This window comes from Schistocerca nitens, chromosome 4 (assembly GCF_023898315.1).
Source record: "Schistocerca nitens isolate TAMUIC-IGC-003100 chromosome 4, iqSchNite1.1, whole genome shotgun sequence".
In the NCBI taxonomy this organism is placed as follows: Eukaryota; Metazoa; Arthropoda; class Insecta; order Orthoptera; family Acrididae; genus Schistocerca; species Schistocerca nitens.
In genome coordinates, this window is record NC_064617.1 from 692,197,692 (window position 1) to 692,214,420 (window position 16,729).

Genomic DNA, 16,729 nt, shown 5'->3' on the forward strand with positions numbered 1-16,729 from the left:
GTTTGGTGGAAATTGCCTCCCTTCTGTAACCTCCTATTAATTTCGTTAGTTATTCTTCCATCCCTAGATATTTCACTCCCTAATAAGTGAAACTTTCTACCACTTTGAGGGGTTCTCCATTCAAGGTAATATTTCCGTTGATTCCTTTCTCTCTCCAAATACCATTACTTCACTCTTATCTTTATTTATTTTTAATCCATACCTTTTCATTATTTCCTTCCACGCATCAAGCTGTAACTGTACATCTACCTCTTTATCACCCCATATTACCATATCATCTGCAAAAATCATCTTTTTGTCTTTTTCTTTTACTGTATCTTTAACTGCCCTATTCATTCCCTCCATCACAACATTAAGAAGTGAAGGAGATAGAATACTTCCTTGCTTAAGTCCTTGTCTTATTTCAAAGTGTTCTAATTCTACAACTGTGTCCTCTGTACATTGTCTTTATAACATATGTACAGAGGACACAATTGTAGAATTAGAACACCTTTGATTGTGGCACCATACACAATCATTAACCCGGCTTCAGGGAGGTAGGGTGCCCTTCCCTATTCCTCCACTGGGGTAATTCCTGTCTGGCGCGTCCACGTCGCGGGGGTGGGCGTCCTACACTTCAGTAGGCCGGAGTGCTAGGATGGCTGAGTTCAGGCAGGGACCCAATCCCGTGGGGTATAACACGGAACCCATGCCCAGGGCTACGGGTGAAGACCTTAATGGCAGCGACGGCGGAGAAGGAAGACTTCGGAACGGCGTAGCTGGAAGATGAGGCAACCCTCCTTTCTGGGGATTAAATGAGAAGGGAACCATTGCCTTGTGGTGGAGGAGAAACTCCAAAGGCTAAGGGAGACAATCCCAACAGAAAATCCTTTCTTCCGTTAGGCCTAGCAAGCCAGTAGGAAAGTCTTCATATATTGCTTTCAAAACACATGAGGTTTTCCGTGATTTCCCTAAATCACTCCAGACAAATGCCGGGATGGTTCCTTTGAAAGGGCACGGCCGACTTCCCTCCCCGTCCTTCCTTGATCCGATGAGACCGATGACCTCGCTGTTTGGTCTCGTCCCCCCAAACAATCCAATCCAATCCATTCCGCTCGTGACAACCCAGCGTTCTGGGGAGACGACATGTTTGGGGCTCATGCCCTTGTAACTTTGAAAATCAGATTCCTTTCCTGCCTTCTGTCCCATCTAGCAGTTTTCGAAGTAAAGGCACAGGGACTAATAACATACCTTGAGGTGAAGAAAGTTATTGCATAGCGATACGTACATACATACTGGCCATTAAAATTGCTACACCACGAAAATAACGTGCTACAGACGCAAATTTAACCGACAGGAAGAAGATGCTGTGATATGCAAATTATTAGCTTTTCAGAGTATTCACAAAAGGTTGGCGCCGGTGGCGACACCTACAACGTGCTGACATGAGGAAAGTTTCCAACCGATTTCTCATATACAAACAGCAGTTGACCGGCGTTGCCTGGTGAAACGTTGTTGTGATGACTCGTGTAAGGAGGAGAAATGCGTACCATCCCGTTTCCAACTTTGATAAAGGTCGGATTATAGCCTATCGCGATTGCGGTTTATCGTATCGCGACATTGCTGCTCGCGTTGGTCGAGATCCAATGACTGTTAGCAGAATATGGAATCGGTGGGTTCAGGAGGGTAATACGGAACGCCGTGCTGGATTCCAACGGCCTCGTATCACTAGCAGTCGAGATGACAGGCATCTTATCCGCATGGATGTAATGGATCGTGTAGCCACGTCTCGATCCCTGAGTCAACAGATGGGGACGTTGGCAAGACAACAATCATCTGCACGAAGATTTGGACGACGTTTGCAGCAGCATGGACTATCAGCTCGGAGACCACGGCTGCGGTTACCCTTGACGCTGCATCACAGACAGGAGCGCCTGCGATGATCTACTCAATGACGAACCTGGGTGCACGAATGGCAAAACGTCATTTTTTCGGATGAATCCAGGTTCTGTTTACAGCATCATGATGGTCGCATCCGTGTTTGGCGACATCGTGGTGAACGCACAATGGAAGCGTGTATTTGCCATCGCCATACTGGCGTATCACCCGGCGTGATGATATGGTGTGCCATTGGTTACACGTCTCGGTCACCTCTTGTTCGCATTGACGGCACTTTGAATAGTGGACGTTACATTTCAGATGTGTTACGACCCGTGGCTCTACCCTTCATTCGATCCCTGCGAAACACTACTTTTGAGCAGGATAATGCACGACTGCATGTTGCAGGTCGTGTACTGGCCTTTCTGGATACAGAAAATGTTCGACTGCTGCCCTGGCCAGCACATTCTCCAGATCTCTCACCAACTGAAAACGTCTGGTCAATGGTGGCGGAGCAACTGGCTCGTCACAATACGCCAATCACTATCTTGATGAACTGTGGTATCGTGTTGAAGCTGCATGGGCTACTGCACCTGTACACGCCATGCAAGCTCTGTTTGAATCAATGCCTAGGCGTATCGAGGCCGTTATTACGGCCAGAGGTGGTTGTTCTGGGTACTGATTTCTCAGGATCTATCCACCTAAATTGCGTGAAAATTTAATCACATGTCAGTTCCAGTATAATATATTTGTCCAATGAATACCCGTTTATCATCTGCATTTCTTCTTGGTGTAGCAATTTTAATGGCCAGTAGTGTACATAGATGGCGGTGGTATCACGTGCACATGATATAAAAGTCCAGTACAATGGCGCAGCTCTCATTTGTACTGAGGTGATTATGTGAAAAGGTTTCCGACGTGGTTATGGCTGCCCGACGGGAATTAACAGACTCAGAACGAATCGTAGTTGGAGCTAGACACGTGGGACCCTTCATTTCGGAAATCGTTAAGGAATTCAACAACGCGATATTCACGGTGATAAGAGTGTGTTGAGAATATGATATTTCAGGAATTACCTCTCACCACGGGCAGCACAGTGGGCGACGGCCTTCATTTAACGACCGAGAGCAGCATCGTTTGCATGAAGCTGTCAGTGCTAACAGACAGCAACACTGCGTGAAATAACCGCAGAAATCAACGATGAACGTATCCGTTAGGACAGTGCGTCGAAAATTGGAGTGAATGATTTAGGGCAGCAGACGACCGACGCGAGTGCCTTTGCTAACAGCACGATATCGCCTGCAGCACCTCTCCTGGATTCGTGACCATATCGGTTGGATCCTAGATATCGGTTGGATCCTAGACGACTGGAAAACCGTCGCCTGGTCAGATGAGTCCCGACACCAGCTGATAAGAGCTGATGGTGGGGCTCCAGCGTGGTGCAGAACCCACAATGCCATGGACCCAAGTTGTCAACAACGCACACTGCAAGCTGGTGGTGGTTCCATAATGGTATGGGCTGTGTTCGCATGGAATGGACTAAACCGATCATTGACTGGAAATGATTATGTTCAACAACTTGGAGACCATTCGCAGCCATTCATGGACTTCATGCTCCCAAGAAGCACTGGAATTTTTATGGATGACAGTGCGCCATGTCACCGGGCCACAATTGTTCGCGGGTGGTTTGAATAACGTTCTCGTCAGTTCGAGCGAATTATTTGGCCATCGAGATCACCCAACATGAATCTCATCGAACATTTGTGGGGCATGATCGAGAGATCAGTTCATGCACAAATCGTCCACCGGCAATCTTTCACAATTATGGACGGCTATAGAGACTGCATGGCTCAATATTGCTGCACGGGACTTCCAATGACTTGTTGACACCATGCCACGTCGAGGTGCTGTGCTACCCCGGGTAAAAGGAGGTCCAACACGATATTAGGCGGTATCCCATGACCTTCGTCCTCAGTGTGTTCTCCGCAAGCAACTGCGTACTGTATAACTTAATACCAATATCGTTGAGTTTCTGTCCTATTTCAATCGCATATTGATCTTGGGAAAAATTATTCTTCAGACGCCATGATCTCTCTTATGCTGTTTTTGTGATTCCTAAAGGGACCCTCACACGCTCAGTAACATTGTCAAATCGTCAATATTTTGGCGTCTGATGACGTATATTGACGTACTGTAAATTCTAGAAATAACGATGAGCAGTATTGATGGTTGTCAAAATATTCTCAATATTGTCAATGTATACTGAACGTGTGAGGTCAAGTGTGGGGTCCGTTCGGATATGTCAGAGCTTCGTGAACCAGCCACAAGGCGTTAGTGTGCACTGTTTATGTTTACAATTTGCTTTTGTGCAAATCGTTCAAAAATGTTCAAGTGTGTGTGAAATCTTATGGGACTTAACTGCTAAGGTCATCAGTCCCTAAGCTTACACACTACTTAACCTAAACTATCCTAAGGACAAACACATACACCCATGCCCGAGGGAGGACTCGAAACTCCGCCGGGACCAGCCGCACAGTCCATGAATGCAGCGCCTTAAACTGCTCGGCTAATCCCGCGTGGGTGCAAATCGTTCCTCAGATTCAATTTTTCAAGTAGTCTTCTAATGATTGTATAAACCACTTAAGGACAGTTAGCGAATGGTTCAAATGGCTCTGAGCACTATGGGACTCAACATCTGAGGTCATCAGTCCCCTAGAACTTAGAACTACTTAAACCTTACTAACCTAAGGACATCACACACATCCATGCCCGAGGCAGGATTCGAACCTGCGACCGTAGCGGTCGCATGGTTCCAGACTGAAGCCCCTAGAACCGCTCGGCCACACCGGCCGGCGACAGTTAACGAAGGGTTCTCTATGGACCTGCTCACTTTATTAATTTGGAAATAAATTATAGGATGGTGAATTACATAGCAGTCACAAAAACGCTTCCATTTCGAAATATACGTCATACCAGTATATCTGCAAAGACTAGTAAGAGGTCTCCGAATTGCACGTCAGTTTCATCAAGTTCTGACAAAACGTAAAAAAAAAAGTTTTACGTTAACTACCTGAACATGTCCTTGTCAGACAGATATAATTGCTGTAAAGAATTTTACTAATTTGTTTTGCTGGTATTACAGTACTAAACTTTGAGCGCTAGAATGAACTGCCTGTCGCCAGAAATCTCAAAGTTACCCCTAATATCTCGTCGACTGCAATTGCCTCTCTCATTAACGTATTTTGGTCCTCTATTTTATCTCGTATCGACATTAATAACTTGCCATACGATTCCGGACTCATTGGAAAATAATTTATGGAATCTTCTGGGTCCGTGGTTCTGATTTCAATCAGTAAATTGACATGTGACCATTCGCTCCATTTTTCAACCATTATCGGACTCATTTCCTTTAGTCGTTTTCTGTTGCTTGCTAGGTACAGCCAATGTAACTGCAACACACGCTTTCTTTTGGGTGTTGGACGACTTAACATAGTAAAACCACGTTGTCAACTAACAATTTTTGTTAGAATTATTGATAATTGGAGGTCGCTTCAATATATTGAGCGTGAGTAGGCGCCGCGAGCGAGATACACGATGCCAGCAGCATAACTGTCGCATACTTTCTCGGAATACAGGTTTTCTAAATCTACGCAAGAGTGTACCGTGAGAAGCAAGTCATCTTTCTTCCAAGGGTTTTCATTTAATTCCCTGAACATTTCCGTTACACCGACCTGCTACGATCCTAGCAGTGCGCCTCGCAATTCTCGCGATGTCTGTTGTCATGCCTACTTGATAAAGACACCAAACTCTGGGACAATATTCCGGAATTCGTCATACTAGTGTCTCGTATACGATTTCTTTCAAAGATGCACTGCTCTTTCTCGGAACCCTTCCAGCACATATACGTCGTTCGTCTGCCGTACCCTGACACTGATGGTATGCGTCTCATTTCATTTCTCTGTATTACGCCTAAACACTTACACGATTTGACGTGCTCAGCGTGTACACCAACAACATTCAAATGGTATACTATTGCGTTATTTCTATTTGTTGCAGACATTACGTGGCATTTGCCCACATTTAAAGTGATCTGTCATTCACTACACCAAGCGGAAATTTTGTTAAAGTCTCACTGAAATTCCTTAGCATCGCTCAGTGTACTGCTGTGGACAACAGCATAATCAGCAGAGAATTTTAAATACTACTGATCAAATCTGATAAACAGTCTGTGTTTAATGAGAAGATTGGAGTTCCTATTGTGTTCCCTTGGGACACATCCGATGTTACTTACGTTTATGTAGACCATTCGCTATACAGGGTAGTGTACTGTTGTAGAACAAATACATACACATGTTTTTAATGTATCCTGTTAACGCTTACACCACCAATGGAACTTATGTGTCCTACGATAGGTTATCAGAGAACCAGTGCGAATTTGCTGTATGTTATTGCTACAAATGTAAGGATGTAGAGGCTTATCTCACTAGGGGTAAGATAGATACTGCCTACAGGAAAATGAAAGAGACCTTTGGAGAAAAGACAGTCAATTGTATGAATATCAAGAGCTCAGATGGAAACCCAGTTCTAAGCAAAGAAGGGAAAGCAGAAAGATGGAAGGAGTATATAGAGGGTCTATACAAGGGCGATGTACTTGAGGACTATATTATGGAAATGGAAGAGGATGTAGATCAAGATGAAATGGGAGATACGATACTGCGTGAAGAGTTTGACAGAGCACTGAAAGACCTGAGTCGAAACAAGGCCCCGGGAGTAGACAACATTCCATTGGAACTACTGACGGCCTTGGGAGAGCCAGTCCTGACAAAACTCTATCATCTGGTGAGCAAGATGTATGAGACAGGCGAAATACCCTCAGACTTCAAGAAGAATATAATAATTCCAATCCCAAAGAAAGCAGGTGTTGACAGATGTGATAATTACCGAACTATCAGTTTAATAAGTCACGGCTGCAAAATACTAACGCGAATCCTTTACAGACGAATTGAAAAACTGGTAGAAGCCGACCTCGGCGAAGATCAGTTTTGATTCCGTAGAAATGTTGGAACACGTGAGGCAATACTGACTCTACGACTGATCTTAGAAAATAGATTAAGGAAAGGCAAACCTACGTTTCTAGCATTTGTAGACTTAGAGAAAGCTTTTGACAATGTTGACTGGAATACTCTCTTTCAAATTCTAAAGGTGGCAGGGGTAAAATACAGGGAGCGAAAGGCTATTTACAATTTGTACAGAAACCAGATGGCAGTTATAAGAGTCGAGGGACATGAAAGGGAAGCAGTGGTTGGGAAGGGAGTGAGACAGGGTTGTATCCTCTCCCCGATGTTATACAATCTGTATATTGAGCAAGCAGTAAAGGAAAAAAAAGAAAAATTCGGAGTAGGTATTAAAGTCCATGGAGAAGAAATAAAAACGTTGAGGTTCGCCGATGACATTGTAATTCTGTCAGAGACAGCAAGGGGCTTGGAAGAGCAGCTGAACGGAATGGACAGTGTCTTGAAAGGAGGATATAAGATGAACATCAACAAAAGCAAAACGAGGATCATAGAATGTAGTCGAATTAAGTCGGGTGATGCTGACGGTATTAGATTAGGAAATGAGACACTTAAAGTAGTAAAGGAGTTTTGCTATTTGGGGAGCAAAATAACTGATGATGGTCGAAGTAGAGAGGATATAAAATGTAGACTGGCAATGGCAAGGAAATCGTTTCTGAAGAAGAGAAAATTGTTAACATCGAGTATAGATTTAAGTGTCAGGAAGTCGTTTTTGAAAGTATTTGTATGGAGTGTAGCCATGTATGGAAGTGAAACATGGACGATAAATAGTTTGGACAAGAAAAGAATAGAAGCTTTCGAAATGTGGTGCTACAGAAGAATGCTGAAGATAAGGTGGGTAGATCACGTAACTAATGAGGAGGTATTGAATAGGATTGGGGAGAAAAGAAGTTTGTGGCACAACTTGACTAGAAGAAGGGATCGGTTGGTAGGACATGTTTTGAGCAATCAAGGGATCACAAATTTAGCATTGGAGGGCAGCGTGGAGGGTAAAATTCGTAGAGGGAGACCAAGAGATGAATACACTAAGCAGATTCAGAAGGATGTAGGTTGCAGTAAGTACTGGGAGATGAAGCAGCTTGCTCAGGATAGAGTAGCATGGAGAGCTGCATCAAACCAGTCTCAGGACTGAAGACAACAACAACAACAACATATTGCTACGTATCAGTGTCCCACCGGAAAAGCGAAACTTGTTACTGATTTGTAGAATTCTTACAATTACAACTTACACAGGTAGAATTGCTCTGTCTTGAATTGTTTCTGTGAACGCTCTGCTCCACGCTGCTCCGTATTGTCGTGTCGAATTAGTTCGCGTCTGCAGGTAGGCAACTCGTTGAACAGATTTGCAAAGCGGGTTGCTGTCGCGTCTTCCCAGACTATTGGTGTCACAGATGGCACGCACGTATTGTCACAACCGGTGCCCATATTGAACACTTGAAGAGTGAGTTAAAAACTTGGACCATTGCTCAATTCACTGATGCGTGCCTGTTTTCTTTATGTCTTGTAATTTTTGTGCAGTCGCCTGGTGAAACCCTGGATATACCTGTCTATAGCCCTGCATGTCCCACCTCGCTCCCTGTTAGAAAACGAAAAGACAGGAAATACTTTTTCCGTATTGTTACTTCTGACTAGACATTAATTAAAATCATCATGCATTAATGTCCTGCACTCCGAGCTGTGACTTGATAATTCAGTAAGAAAAAAAAAGCTGAATAAAAAGAGTGTAACTTCTGAAATTTTCCAGGCGTATTTCTGCTTCTAATAATTTTCTGGTGTGTAGCCGGATGCTGTCAACATTCTGTCACGACATTTCAGCCCAGAGACGTCTTGCCATCTTCAGGTGAGCAGACAACTAATGAAGAGCCCAGGTGTACCCATAGTATTTATGAGGAATCTCGGGCTTGCCAAATGTGCTGGTGTCTTTCGCCGCATGCGTCAGGTGATGACATGCGCGGGAACAGCCGATTTATGTGTGATGCCTGCGGTGAAGTGAGATATGACCTAGTCGTTGAGTATCGAATGACCCCGTCGATTCCGCTGTGACTGGATAATTTTAATTATAGGATTACAATTTTTATCCACTTGAAAGCCCATGTCACGATTTATAACATTATCGGCAAGACGTGTTTCCACCGATTCTTTGATTACTGAATTCCAAAAACTGGAAACTGGAGCTAAAATTTTTGTTATGTTGTATTCCATGCAGTGTCGCATGGAAATACAGTGTTCTGCTACTGCTGATTTTAACGGTTGCCGAAGAGGAGTGTATCTTCCGTGTTCTATACGAAGCTCCCGGACAGTTCGTTTGCTCAAGACTTTTTTCAATTCTAAGTCGTCTTTAACGGATCCAGCCATGGCCAAGCTCTTTGCTGGTGGGCGGATGATTTGTATAAAATGCGTATTTGAACCAACGTCTGTTTTTATTTTACACCCAAACATCTACCGGTTTCGGTCTTGGACCATCTTCACGGGTGAAGGACTAAAATGGTTTAAACCACCATATTACATTAGTCATTACTTACATTCATGTCCGACACATTCTAAATAATGACTAATGCAATATGGTGGCTTAAACCATTTTAACCCTTCATCCGTGAAGATGGTCCAAGACCGAAACCGGTAGATGTTTGGGTGAAAAATAAAATAGCTGATGGTCCAAATATGCATTTTATACATTAGTTAACGACTGTTGACAGTAATCTTCCAAAAATGTTTAAAACCTTGATTTTATGTTTCCTAAGCACTCTACTTATTTTAGAACACACATTCTAGGCATGGAAGGATGCGGTTGATTTATAGTCGTCATTAATGTCCTCAGTGCTTTGCTTCTTGTTATTATAGCGATGCATGGCCTCCCTTATTTGGCGTGAAGTGTAGCCATCTTCTTTAACAACCTTCTCCAAGTGTTCTAATTCTGCTTGGAGGTTTTCATCGTCCGATATTACGTGCGCCCGATGTTTTAAGGTACTAAGAACACCGACGGTTTGTGCGGAGTGATGGCAGCTAGACGCCTGGAGACACAGATCTGTGTGCGTGGGTTTTCTGTATACAGAGTGTCCCAAGGACCAACCATTCTTACGGCGTATTAGCACGTTTAGGAAGGGCGAAGTCCCATCTTCCTCAATCTCCATCGTAAACTTGATGTTTCCGTTTAATGACTTTAAGTTACAATGGAATCTCTCCAGTTCTTGTTTGCCATGAGGCTGTACAACAAAATTGTCATCTACATAATGCGAGAAAACCGTGGACTTTAAAGCAGCAGAGTCAAGTGCTTTCTCCTCAAAGTCCTCCATAAAAAAATGGGCCAACGCAGGGGATGAAGAGCTCCCCACGGCAACGCCGTCTGTTTGTTCAAAGAATTCGTTATTTAACAAGAAGTAGCTTGAGGAGAGAGTATGTTCAAATAAGGCCGTGAGGTCAGTGCTGAGTAAGTTACCAATAAGATGTAAGGAGACCATTAAAGGCACTTTGGGAAAAAGTGAGACCACATCAAAGCTAACTAGTAAATCCGAGCTTCAAGCGGTTGACAAAGTCCACAGAATCACGTATATGGTGGCAACACTTACCCACATACAGCTTGAACAGAGAGGCCAGATGTTTTGCAGTAGAATAGGTCGAGGCACCAATATTACTCACTGTTAATCGTAGTGGAACACCATCCTTGTGAATCTGGGGCGACCGTAAATCTTTGGTGTTACTGCATTGTGTGGTCTCAACCTCTTGATAACTCGTTTAGGCAAAGAACTGTCGTTCAGAAGAGCAGCGTTTTTTTTTTTTTTTTTTTTTTTTTTTTTACTGGAATCCAATGATATTAAAATTATCCGCTCACAGCAGAATCGACAGGGTCATTCGATACTCAGTGGTCATATCATCTCTCACTTCCACCACCGAGGGCAGCACACACAACTCGGGTGCTCCGCCTCGGGTGCTCCGCCTAAAGACGCCAGCACATTTCGCATGCGCGAGGTTCGGCATAAATACATGAATGCACCTGGGCTCTTCAGTAGTTGCCTACTCATCTGAAGACGGCCGGATGTCAGTGGGTCGAAATATCGTGGCAAAAATTCGACAGCATACGGCTGCACACCCGAAAATTATTAGAGGAAGTGCAAGAGTATAAATATAAGGCTTCGGGATTCGATACACAGTCACTCCAACAGATTTTTTTTTTCAGTCGCTTATGTTCTGTTTCATCTCTAGCAATGACTCGAAGTTCCAGGTAAACTATAGGTATTACTAACGGGGTAAGTCAGTTCAAAGGTCGCAGGAAGGGAAGGGCTACCCCTCGCTGGGTACGGCGTTGTGTAGAAGGCCGAGTTTGAGTTATTTCCTAATAAGTGCCTTTGGCTTTAGCGAGGAAGCATCTATAATGATTTTGAGGGCCTCATTTTATTAGTTTTGGAGCGTCATGAGATGTGAATCTCCGGTCTTGCGCTAGACTTCAGAGTCGTAAAATATGATTGGAAGAACCGCATCTATCATCGTAACAGTTTCGAACGACTTCAGATAAAGTGGCATAACATACTTACACGAGCATTATCAAGTTTCTTGCAGACTGTGACGTTATGCAGGTGTCCTACCTGAATGTGATTTGTTTGCAACAATAGAAGTTGAAGCTGTTGTTCAAACGAAATGTGCAACAAATTACACACACATTAATCCATGGAATGCCAGAGTTTTAATTTAAAATCATGTTTAAGTTTTTCTATCTAGTGTGAAATATATATAACAACAAATCAAAACAATAGTTCCTCTTGCAATATTTTTCGTCCCTGCTGGAGCAGAGGCATGCTTGGTATACGTCAGTTATTGTTTTCGTCTTTTGTTTCCCCAAATTACTCAATAAGAATAACGGTTGCAACGTCCCAGTAAGGGTTGTCCGTAACTTTTCTAGCAGCTGTAACAGAATTTGAATTCTTTGGTTCAGGACTGACACAGGCTTCCTCTCATTGCTTTGACTGCTGTTTCGTTCCTACCGTAAAATGGAGGACGCACGTCTGATCTTTAACATCAAATCGCCATAGAAAATTAGCTGGATACTTAAAAATATATTAGTAAATAACGGTCCACTGGTAAAGAATACGCTTCTGCATTTGCTTTTGGACAGCATTCAACAAATCGACAAAGACTACTCATATGTACTTCTCCATGTAAAGCATCCCGTAATCTTTCTTCATGTATGCGTATGGCGTTTGCTGTTTCTAGAAATCACTGGTTGTTTCACACACGCCGTTCAGTACCGTTACCTGCATTTTTTCGATGTACTCAACCACTGTTATCTTTTTAGGACGCTCTTCACGTTATGATACAGCCTTCTGTTTTTTAACTGTTGAATAAATTAAGCAAAAGGTAATCAGCTTAGAAAATAAAGATACACGTGCACAGAGAAATGACCTGTTGCAGTGTTACTTATGAAACGATAAAAGACATTGTAATTATGAAGAAAGCAAAAGAAAATAAAATCTCATATAGAACAACGCAGCTGTTAAAGGGTAGACGAAAGTGAAAATAGATATAATAGGAATATGAGGAATTAAACAAGACACTTCAGAAATGTCTTCGATAACATTTGAGAAGATATGATAAGAGAAACAACTGAAACGACATGCGACTGAAGGAGAAAAGAGTGTGGTAGAAATCGGATTTAATCTTTCAAGATGATGCAGTATCTAATAACAGTCAGGAAATTATAAAAGAATTCAGAAATTCTTTAAATATTCGTATACGTCAAGAGATGACTTGACGACACAGACAGCTAATATTGAAAATAATGACGTTCCGATAAAACTAGTAAGAGGGTGTATAAAGTTATTCGTTGTAAAAAGGAAGGAAAGACGTCCGGAGATGCTAATATTTCAGTAAACATGGTTGAAAGAGGTACCATCAGGAATGGCTCTGAGCACTATGGGACTTAACAGCTATGGTCATCAGTCCCCTAGAACTTAGAACTACTTAAACCTAACTAACCTAAGGACATCACACAACACCCAGTCATCACGAGGCAGAGAAAATCCGTGACCCCGCCGGGAATCGAACCCGGGAACCCGGGCGTGGGAAGCGAGAACGCTACCGCACGACCACGAGATGCGGACGGTTCCATCAGGAGTGCCCCAGGGAAGTATGATAGGACCGGTATTATTCTCTTTATACATGTTTTGGCGGACAGGATGAGTAGCAATGTGCGGTTGTTTGCTAATGATGCTGTGGTGTGCGGTAAGGTGTCAAAGCTGGGTGACTAGGAAGATACAACATAACGTAGAGAACATTTCTAGTTGATGTAATGAATGGGAGCTAGCTCTAAATGTAGAAAAACCTAAGTTGATACGGATGAGTACGAAAAGACTAGTAATGTCCGGGAATAGCATTAGTAGCGTCCTGCTTGATACGGCCACGTAGTTTGAATATCTAGGCGTAACGTTGCAAAGCGATATGAAATGGAAGGCAAATGGCCAACATATGTGTATTGGGAGAACTCTACGAAAGTGTGGTTTATCTGTAAAGGAGACCGCATATAGGATGCTACTCGAGCTATTCTTGAGTACTGCTCGAGTGTTGGGGATCCGTGCTAGTTCGGATTAAAGGGAGACATCGAAGCAATTCAGAGGTAGGCTGCAAGTTTTATGGACATGCTTCGGGAACTCAAATGTTATGGACAAATGGAAATACCTGGAGGGAAGGCGACATACTTTTCGAGGAACAGTATTGAGAAAATTTAGGAAACCAGCATTTGAAGACCGCAGGACGATTTTATAGCCTCCAACGTACACTGCGTGTAAGGACCACGAAGATAAGATTCGGGAAATTAGACCTCATACGGAGGCATATAGACAGTCATTTTCTCTCGCTCTATTAGTGAGTGGAACAGGAAAGGAAATGACTAATAGAGGTACGGACTACCCTCCGCCACGCTCCGTACGGTGGATTGCGGAATATCTATATAGATATAAATGTCGATGTAGGAGCTAGAGGAAAAGTAGTACAGTATATAATAGCAAAATTATTTACGGATCCACCGTAAATAGAATTTTTGTCATAAGGTGTCTTGATTATGTCATCTGCATATTTCAAATACAATCAAATCACGAGGACTGATATCACACGTACATTATTATTTTTTTACAAGAAATGAGACACAAGACAAGAAGAACTGGACCTATCAGCCTATTTTCCTAAACGTAGAAGACATTCACGAAAATTGACACCAGCTGCGGAGAAGAAACATTGGATTTTAATCAAGCAAATAGACTAGCTGATGGTAGACAGGGATATAGCATGGCGGACCATTTGCAAGTACAGAACGAAACTATACAACGGAAATGAGAGTGTCAATTGCTGCTTTGTGTAAGTCATATATTTTGCGCTACGCTGTTGGCTCAACTTAAACAAAACTGCATTGACAGCCGTTCTGAAACACAGCACAGATTATAAACACACTTTTTTGATATCACTATGTTTTTCCCTATGAGTCTGTTAATTGCATGCCACCTCCTTTCTCTTTTTCGAATTCGTAACAGGTACGTGCCGTTTGTAAATTCATTCATAATAACCCATCTGCATTTCTACTTTAATATATTTCAGTACAATCCACCGTAAATAGAATTTTTGTCATAAGCTGTCATGATTATGTCATCTGCATATTTAAAATACAATCAAATCACGAGGACTGATTTCACACATACATGTTAACTGTGATCATAGTTCGCTTTATAATTGTGGATAATTCGCCCCTGTCGCACGTACTTCGCCACGAATTAAAGAAATGCTTGCAACAGGCCAGCCGTTGTGGCCGAGCGGTTCTAGGCGCTTCAGTCCGGAACCGCGCTGCTGCTAAGGTCGCAGGTTCGAATCCTGCCTCGGGCATGGATGTGTGTGTTTTCCTAGGTCAGTTAGGTTTAGGTAGCTCTAAGGCTAGGGGACTTATGACCTCCGATGTTAAGTCTCATAGTGGTTAGAGCCATTTGAACCATTTTGAGCTTGCAACAGTATTTTCACGCCATGCTAACAGTATTTTCCGCCATAGGATATAGCTACAAAATGTGACACGACGGCTGAGATATAGTGGTCCACCATCAGGTATGAATCGATGCAGCCTTATCCGATGACAAGCTGTCGCCGGATTTCACAGCCGTCGATTCCCCCTCCCCCCCCCCCCCCCCCCGCCCTCCAAGGTGTTCATTAAGGGGCCGGAAAACTGGCGACACTGAGAAAAGCATAAGCAAGTCATAAGAAAAGCTTTTCTGCCATCAAGTATCGCACGCTAAACTGACTGCTAGCAACGTGAGCAAGAAAGAAACAACTGGCCAGCTTATTTTTCAACAAATAGATGGTCCAGTCACATTATTGTGGCCACCGCCTATGTTCAACGTCATCATGCACCGAAAGCAGCGCAGTCGTTATCGTAATGGGGAAACGGGGAGATTTATCGGACGTCAAAAAGGGTATGATCATTGGCTTCCGGGCCAAGGGTGGAAGCATTTATGAAATTGCTGACTCTGTAAGCTGTTTGCGTGCTGCGTGGTTGAAGTATACCGTGCATGGAGAAATGGTGCTATCCAAAACCAGCGGCGAGTCAACTGTGGTGCACAACGGCCCGTAGATGACAGGGGCGAGTGACAGCTGTGGTAGTGTGTACGGGCCGATAGACGTGCAACTAACTGATCACCTAGATGAACCAAGGGACTTCCAACAATCTATCCTGATCACCGTTCAGCGTACGTTGCTGCGTATGCGCCTCCAGAGTAGGCACCTATTTCATACAACCTTGCTGACTGCTGTTCGCCGGTGACAGATTGTCTTTTCAGATGAATCACTTTTGATGCTCCATCGGATAGATGGCAAACACCCTGTAACTATTGTCGGAAGGTTCCTTGCCGGATGAGGGAGTATTATAGTCCGGGGAATGTTTTCGTGCCATTCTCTGGGTGATCTTAACATTCTGAATGGCACAATGAATCAACCCAAGTACGCATCATCCTTGGATTCATGTCCACCCCTACATGCAGTTTGTTTTTCCTCGGCATGATGGCATCTACCAGCAGGACAACGCAACGAGCCACGCAGCTCGGGGTATACGTGCACGATTCGAAGAGCACAAGGATGATTTTACCGCACTACCCTGGCGATTAGACTCCCCGGATTTAAACCAAGTCGAGACTCTTCAAAAAAATAGCTCTGAGCACTATGGGACTCAACTTCTGAGGTCATGAGTCCCCTAGAAATTAGAACTACTTGAACCTAACTAACCTAAGGACATCACACACATCCATGCCCGAGGCAGGATTCGAACCTGCGACCGTAGCGGACGCGCGGTTCCAGACTCGAACGCCTAGAACCGCTCGGCCACACGGGCCTACTGGTCGAGACTCTTGTGGACCATGCTGATCGGGCTGTTCGTGCCACGGATCCTCAACCGCAGCTGACGGTCTTGCTCGGTGCGACCCATGGGTTACTACGTTATGCATACAGGATGTGAACGGTACCTGTATGCGACCGTGGTGTACTGGAAGTCGAGATGACCAGTTCAATGTAGGACACGTCATGTGATCTATCAAGCCAGGAAACAATCTCAAATTGGCCTACAAAAAACTAAGCTACAGCGCATGGCGCCACGTGAGTTTTTGAGTATAAAAAAATGGTTCAAATGGCTCTGAGCGCTATGGGACTTAACAGCGGAGGTCATCAGTCCCCTAGAACTTAGAACTACTTAAACCTAATTAACCTAAGGACATCACACGCATCCATGCCCGAGGAAGGATTCGAACCTGCGACCATAGCGGTCGCACGGTTCCAGACTGAAGCGC

At 43.7% G+C, this 16,729-nt stretch overlaps 1 protein-coding gene across 3 annotated transcripts in view; it reads left to right on the forward strand.

The window, feature by feature from the left end:
• The window catches only part of LOC126251924 (ankyrin repeat and BTB/POZ domain-containing protein 2), a 671,398-nt gene that overhangs the window by 270,158 nt on the left and 384,511 nt on the right, over nt 1–16,729 (forward strand). The window lies entirely within an intron of this gene.